Raw genomic sequence first — 7,323 nt, 5'->3', positions numbered from 1 at the left:
TTCACCCTCACTCAGCCATGCCCCTTCAGCTCCTGTCTCCCCTCAGCCCCATTCCCTCAGCTCCTCCGTCCCCTCAGTTCCTCTCTTCCCTCAGCCCCATCCCCTCAGCTCCCTTCTCCCTTCAGCTCCTCCGTCCCCTCAGCTCCTCTGTCCCCGTCCCCTCGTGCCCGTCCTCCATCGCCGCCCCTTGGCCCCACCCCCGCCCCGCCTCCCACCACTGACCCCGCCCCCAGCCCCGCCCCGCGCCGCACCCAACCGCTCTGTCCGTTCACCGCAACGCCGCCTCCGCCCCGCGCGGCCGCGCGCCGCCCGCGCTCACGCTGATTGGTCGGCGCCGGGCGCGGCGCGGCGCTGATTGGCCGGGCGGCGCGAGCCCCGCCCCCCCAGCCAGCAGGGTAGTGCGCTCGGCGCGCGGCCAGCGCGGCTCCGCTCCCTGCTCCTCCTCCTGCCGGGCCCGCAGGGGACAGCGACATTCACCAGGCGCCTCCGTCCCGGCGCTGCCCCGCGCCCCCGCCGCTCGGTAAGGCCGCGGGGAGGGGGCTGCGGCCGGGGACGGGGCGCGGGGACACCGCGCTGCGGGCGCGGCGCCCTCCGACGCGTTGGAGGGGCGGCCCGGGCCGAGCGGGGGCTCCGGCCTCGCCGCTGTCCGGGGGGCCGGGGCCGAGCGGGCCGGGCCGGGCCGGGAGGCGGCCGGGGCTGCGGTGCTTGGGAGCCGCGCGGGGAGCGGCCGCAGCATCCCCGAGCATCTCCCGGGGGAGCCGGCGGAGGGAGCGGGCGCTGCCGGGGCGCGGCTTTGTTGCTCGGGGGCAGCGGCGGGGCTGGCTGCGGGGGTCGGGGGGGCCCCGGGCGTTGCCCGGCCTTGCTCCCGCAGGGTCCCTTCGGGCCCGGCTGCCCCGGGCGCACGGAGCCGCGCGTTTCGCTCAAGGGCGGCGCAGCGGTTCCGCACTTCTCCTCGGGACGGCTGGAAAGTTTCCGTGCCGCCTTGGCGCCCCGTGCCGCCCCGCCGGCCGCCGCGGGTCCCTCGGTGCCGGCTTTATAAGGAGGGCGGCGGGCTCGCAGCGGGCTGGGGACGGTGATGAGCATGGGCAGAGCGCGGCTCGGAGCGCTGGGTGTGGCGGCCGGGATGCGCCAGGCTCCAGCCAGGCCTCTGCTCAGTCATCGCCCCGCAGCCCGGCCGCAGAGCGAGCGGGGCCGCTTTCGGGATGAGCAAACTTCTCCTGCCGAGCTCGGCGTACGGGAATTAAACAAATGCTCGCCACGGCGCCATGCGGGGCTGCTGTTAATAAGTTTGAGCTCACGGCGGTGAAATTTTGGGTTCTGCAGATGCTGTTCTGCTGCCAAAAGCTACTTCTAAGTGGATCCTGGTAGTATGAGTGTTGTAGGCTCTGCCTCTCTTCGAGGGGTGTGTTAAAAGCCTGCTCTGTGAACATACCGAACTTGAATTTAGAGGTTTAGTTCTCTTTTCTTTAGGTCGTTCTTGATCTCTCCTTCTCGGTGGTTTCCTCGGTTATTTCCTTCCCCTGATTCCTGTATGGATTTAGCAGATTTACCCATTGATTTTAGAGCTTTTAAAGAAGTTTTTATTTATTTTTCAAGCTGGAATCATCTATTCAGTGAACCATGTTCTTCCCAGTTTATAATTCCAACTGGAAGGCTTCTTGAATAATACAATAGGCACCCAAGTCCTGCTCAGAGTTTCAGTGTGGAGTAACAAGCCTTGCTGGGGCCTCCTCCTGCTCTGTGTGATGCTGCTGTGGCTTCATTTTGTAAACTGCAGGGACAGGACTGCTCTGGAGTTTTACAACTCTAAGGCTTCTTTTCTCCTTGCCAGGCCCTGATGTCCCATGTGGTGTGTTTTGCTGGTATTGTATCTATAAGGTGCTGTTGCAGCTTGATGAACTCCTCCTTTATTTGAGAAAGAGAGATTGTAACTCAGAATTATTCAGGTTGACAATACAGTTATGACAAAGGTGACATTGGCTGTACAGACCTGTCTGTCAAATTCACTTTAGGGGCTTTTGTTTGTTTTTCTTTGTGAGAAGCAATGACGTTTCTGATTATCCTTCCAGATGCATTTTGCAGGATTCACGGGCTCTTTTGAAGTTTTAAATTTTTTTATTCTTTTGTGCCTTCTTGCATCAGAAGAGATGGGCTTTTTCAGTTTGAAAAAGAGCTTAACTTACTTGCTGTTGCAACAGCAGCAATATCCTGTGTCTTTTGTTTTGTTTGGTAATAATTACATGTTAGTGACAAATAATAAGCTTGAAGCAGAATAGCTGATCTGTTTGTGACTGTGATTGTTGACTCTGAAGCTGAAGGCCATGGATATTATTAAATCTGTTTTTATGTGTCTCTGCAGAAATGACATCAGGGAAAGATCAGCTAATACAAAGAAGTGTCAGTGGTTTGAAGATGCCAGCCTGGGGAGTTCAGCTAGAGCCCAGTGTTGCCATGGGTACAGTTTGTGGGTCACCCTGGTTCCCCCAGCTGATATTAGGAGAGGATTATGTCACTCCTGCCCTTAAAGAACAAACGGGGAGGCTGCTGGAGGACACTTATGGCAGCAGACCCTGGCTTTATCAGCCTGTTCCTCCAAGGCAGGGCCGTGCCAGGCACTGTCCTGTGCTGGCCAGGGGTGCCAGGCAGGCTCCCAGGAGTGGGGACACCGTGGCACACCGGGGCTCCTCTCTGCCAGCTGCAGCACATCTGGAGGTGTGCTCCAGCGAGCTGCCTGATTTGGCTGTGGGTGCTGTGGGAAGTGAGGAGAGCAGCCCTGTGTGGGGGTGAATAATCTCACCAGAGGCTCCCAGGCACTGCTGGAACCAGCCTGGAGTTCCCTGGTGAGTGTCACTTACAGGTGGCAGTACTAATTGTGAACTCTTGGGGTTCAGTGCATTCCTCTGTTCCCTCCCAGGGACACCAGGCAGTTTAAGGCAAGGTTTGAAGCAGCAGAGCATTGCCCAGCCTGCTCTGTGATGGTATCAGACACCCCCACGCCCCCAGCAGCCTGAGCAGCAGTGAGAACAGAAGCAAATTGGGTTTTGGAGGGGCAGAAGGTGAGGCTGAGTGGAGGCTGGGGCAGGGCTGGATTTCCAGCCTTAAGCTCGTTATGTGCAGTCTGAGGAGTGCTCACTTGGACCAGATGAATTACGTATTCCTGCTGGTAAAAGGGCTGACACAGCTGTAATTTCAGCCAATGGAGCTGTAATTATATTTGAGGTTCCAACCCTTGTAGTATTTCAGTGGTTGTCTGTTTTCCCTAGAAATAAATGAATCTGAGCCACTCAGCTCTGAGTTGTGGCAGAGTTCAGGTCTGGTTCACACCCATTGCAGGTTCTTGCCCTTGTGTTCCTCAGGCTTAAACTCTCCTGCTGTTTGCTGAGCCAGCGATGTCTCCATTGCTCAGTTCTTGGGCTGCATTTGTCTCTCTGCACCGTGTCTTGATGTGCAAGCTTCCAAATTCTGACCTACACCAAAGTTATGACTCAGGGAAACCACTGGTCAGACAGGGTTCAGGTCTGTCAGGGTGAATTCAAGCTACTTGCAATTCAAATGAACGTGATGGTTACTTGAAAGCGAAATAATGTGTGACTGTACCTCGGTTTGGTCCAGAAAAAACCCAAATAATTTATTTTGCTAGGCCAGACATAGATTGGAAGATAAAATTCCAGCTTCCTCCGCTGAGAATGAAGAGTTCAAGGCGTGTTACTCATCGTGTTGTTGCGAGTCAGACTGCAGACAACAAAATTATAATTTGTGTAGGTACCTGTGGAGTTTCAAAGGCAAATTGAAGAAGCTGATAGTGCTCTGAAAGGCAGAGTTATTTCCTGGAACTCTTGAGTTTGTGCTTCCTGTCTCAAATGAAGCAGATGAAACTCTTGCTTAGTCAAATTTCTGTGTCCACAGCTTCCTCGTGCTTTAACAGCAAGTGAACTGATTATTTCTGTGCTTGCTTTCTTTCCTCCTTGAAGGCAAATGGAATTATAGCCAGCTGTAGATGAGAGCAGCCAGGGGTCTGTGATTACAGCCCGTGGGAGGGGGCAGAGAGCTCCAGCCTTGAGCCGGAGCCACCGGAGCGGCATCATCCCCACAGGGTTCATCTCCAGGAGGAGGGTGCATGTCCTCTGGAGCAGGTTCCTGGGAGATGCTGGAGAAGCTGGGCTAGCAGAGCAGGTAGGACCCCTGCCTCCCGTGGGGATTTGTCCTCCTACACCTCAGAGAGCAGTTCCATGGCTCAGTGTTGCGCACAGGGGAAGGAATTTCTCGTGGGAAGAAAAGGTCAGTGAAATCAGTTGCTGTAGATGTTATGCAGATTTTAACTTGGTAGTGAGAAGAATGAAATCCTTGTGGCTCACACTGGTGCCCTGTGTTGCTCTGGGTTCTTAATATTGCGTTAGAAATTATTAAATATGAAATTTACTTTAAATTATTGTGAAATCTGACCCTGAAGGATTATTAGCAGACATTGGTGTGATGCTCTAGCACTCTTAAAAGTGACATCAGGATAGTGCTGAGGATTTGCCCCAAACAAGATCAGCCTTGGACTCCTCTGAGTAAATTACTCATTTTTGTATGTTGCCATAAGAGCCCATATTTTGGAGTGCTGGAGAGCAAAACTTTTTGCAGTTGCTGCTGTAGAAAACCTGTGAGACACTGAGTTAATGGGAAGTGTAGGTTACTCCCAGGATAAAAATGGCTGTGCACGTAAATGATGGTGTATTCCACCTCCAGAATGCACATTGTTCCCTGGAACTGTCTGCTGGGTTATTTATTCTGTGCTCCCCTGGAGACAGGGAGGGAAGGGGCTGATTTCTTCCCTCTCTCTCAGAAAAGGCTGCTCCTTGCTGCCTTGTTTTATTTTACTCCGTGCCTCTTAGAGCTTTCCTCGGGTCGAGTGGCAACTGCTGAATGGGTGGTTCCTCCAGGGAGTAGCGAGATAGCAGCGCTGAGATAAAGCTCACAGTGTCCCTGTGATTTGAACAAAACTGGCAGACGAAAACAAGAGTTGTAGTCGTGTTATCGAGGGAGGTTTGTGTAACACAACAGGCCCTGGATTAGCTTTCCTCTGCCAAGGTTGGATTTCCAGCCTCCTGGAGCTGGAGCTGCCCTGGTGAAGGGAGTTTAACACTGTCCCCTGCCCAAAAGGAGCACGTTGGCAGGCTGGAATGGTGGCTGTGTGGGTGGGAGCAGGGTTCAGCCCCAGGTGTACCTGAGCAGGTGACAGGTGACGTGCCACCCAGGTGTAGCTGTGGATTAAGGTGGGATGAGCAGCCCTGGCTGCGTGCTGGCTATCAGGCCGCTCCGAGGAGCTTCTGGGACAAGTATGCAGTTAATCACATCCATTAGCATGACTGAAATCCTGATTAGCCCGTGTCACTCACTCCCATTTTCCTCCTACACTTCGCCCCTTTTTATCGGGGGTGTTTGCAGCTGTGAGCAGCAGCAGGCTGGGAGCTGTGAATGGATCCCGGGGTTGTGGGAGCTGGGAATGGATCCCGGGACTGTGGGAGCTGGGAATGGATCCCGGGGTTGTGGGAGCTGGGAATGGATCCCGGGGTTGTGGGAGCTGGGAATGGATCCCGGGACTGTGGGAGCTGGGAATGGATCCCGGGGTTGTGGGAGCTGGGAATGGATCCCGGGGTTCTGGGCTTTGTGTTCCTCAGGAAGCTGCCCAGCTGCTGGCTGAAGAGAATATCTAAAAATCAGCCCTTCACAGCTGGAGGAGCCCCAGCAGGGCTGTGGGGAATGCAGCTGAGCATGGAGTAGGCTCGTCGGGCTCACATTCCATGTCTGGTGTGTCCTGACACTTGGATTTTGGCATCTCCATCCCCGTGTGCTGAGGAGTTGCTGGTGCTGGCTGGCACCTTGGGGCAGGGCTCCTCTGGAATGGGCTGGAGAGCAAGTCCAGGGATGGGATGATAGGGAAAAACAAGGCTGAAATTGAGGATAGGGAAACTGCACATCAGCTGGTTGGATTTTGACTAGAAGTGGAAAAAAAGACAAAAAGTGAGGTAATTGTGCGAATTCCTGTGTGCAAAATCTCTCTTTTTTAAAAACTTCACTGGTTGGGGAGATACTGTACATTCTCAAACTGGACCTTTTTGGAAAAGCCAACGTCTCTGAGCATTAGGTCATACACTTCCACCACATTCCCGCCTGGGAGTGAGTCATTGTCTTTTGTAAAATTGTATTAGAGCTACATCATCCCCAAAAGCTGTTTTTCAGCTGAATTTAGGGTGTTGACACTCGCTCTAAACACAGTAAAGCTATGGGAGCATTTATCAGAGCAATTTCCAAGTGTGTTTACATCCTCTGGAGTTGTGACCCCCCAAGTGCCGGGGCTCAATTCATCCTTGGGAGTGGAAACCCTCAGCTCTCACTCTGAGGGCTGGGGCAAAGATCTCCATGGAGCTTGAATGATGTTTGTGAAGTGCTTAAAATCCTCTGGAGGGGGCAGAGAAACTTCCAGGTGCTTTTACCTGCTCTTACTTCTCCCTCCTCCCACGTGTTTCTTGCAGGGGCTGTGGTGTGTTGGCTCTTGGCTGGAGACACTCTGGCAGTTTGTCCTTCCAGGAGCTGATACTGAGGGTAACAGAGCTCGTTTGAGGTTCCAGCCCTCCTCCACTTCATGCTTTCTGTCAGGTTGTTGTGGCAGAAGTTCAGGGCAGTGAAATGGGGCAGTGAGAAGTGGGTCGGTGCTCAGGTGGGATTTCTGCAACTGATTTTAGAAGCTGCATCAATTCTGTTCAAGGGGAAGCAGAAACAACTGCTTGGAGGAGGGGATGCCAAGCACTCAGCACTCTGGCTGTGGTGGGGAAAATGTGATGGAGAGATGCTGTCAGTGGGATGAGTAAGAGCTCGGGGTGAAGAATCCTTGGCCAGGTTTCATTGGAAAGGCTGAGGCTGCCAGGCACACCTGGATGCCAGGATGGTTGGAGCTGGAAGGGGATCACCCAGGGCAGGGTCCCTGGGCTGTGCCCAGGGGGGTTTGGGATGCTCCAGAGAGGAGACCCCAGCCCCCTGGGCAGCTGTGCCAGGCTCTGCCCCTCCATGGACAGAGGCCAGAGGCTGTTCCTGCTGCTGTGCTTTGGTTTGTGCCGCTGCTCCTGGTGCTGTCACTGAGCAGGGCCTGGCACCATCCTCATCTCCAGGGAAAGGTGGGTGTCCCTTGTGGGAAAGCTGGGCTGAGCAGGGCAGGCAGGACCCCTGCAGCCCAGGGGGAATTTCTCCTGACAGCCCAGGGGGGATTCCTCCTGCAGCCTCTCCTCATATGGGAAAGGATCCAGACCCCACATCCAAATTGTCTTGCTGTGTTTGCTGTTA

The 7,323-nt window shown here is 54.5% G+C and overlaps 1 protein-coding gene across 1 annotated transcript in view; it reads left to right on the top strand.

Annotated features, from left to right (window-relative positions):
• Positions 1–397: 397 nt before the first annotated feature.
• The window catches only part of LOC128935226 (microtubule-associated protein 4-like), a 109,428-nt gene continuing 102,502 nt past the window's right edge, over positions 398–7,323 (top strand). The window contains exon 1 of the mRNA XM_054273373.1: positions 398–520. The gene's annotated coding sequence lies outside the window, so the exon portion shown is untranslated. The remainder of the gene's footprint in view (positions 521–7,323) is intronic.

The sequence above is a fragment of the Melozone crissalis genome, unplaced genomic scaffold (genome assembly GCF_028551555.1).
Source record: "Melozone crissalis strain CALT ecotype California unplaced genomic scaffold, PUWL_Pcris_2 ptg000016l_1, whole genome shotgun sequence".
Lineage (NCBI taxonomy): Eukaryota > Metazoa > Chordata > Aves > Passeriformes > Passerellidae > Melozone > Melozone crissalis.
This window is presented reverse-complemented; position numbering and strand designations above follow the sequence as displayed.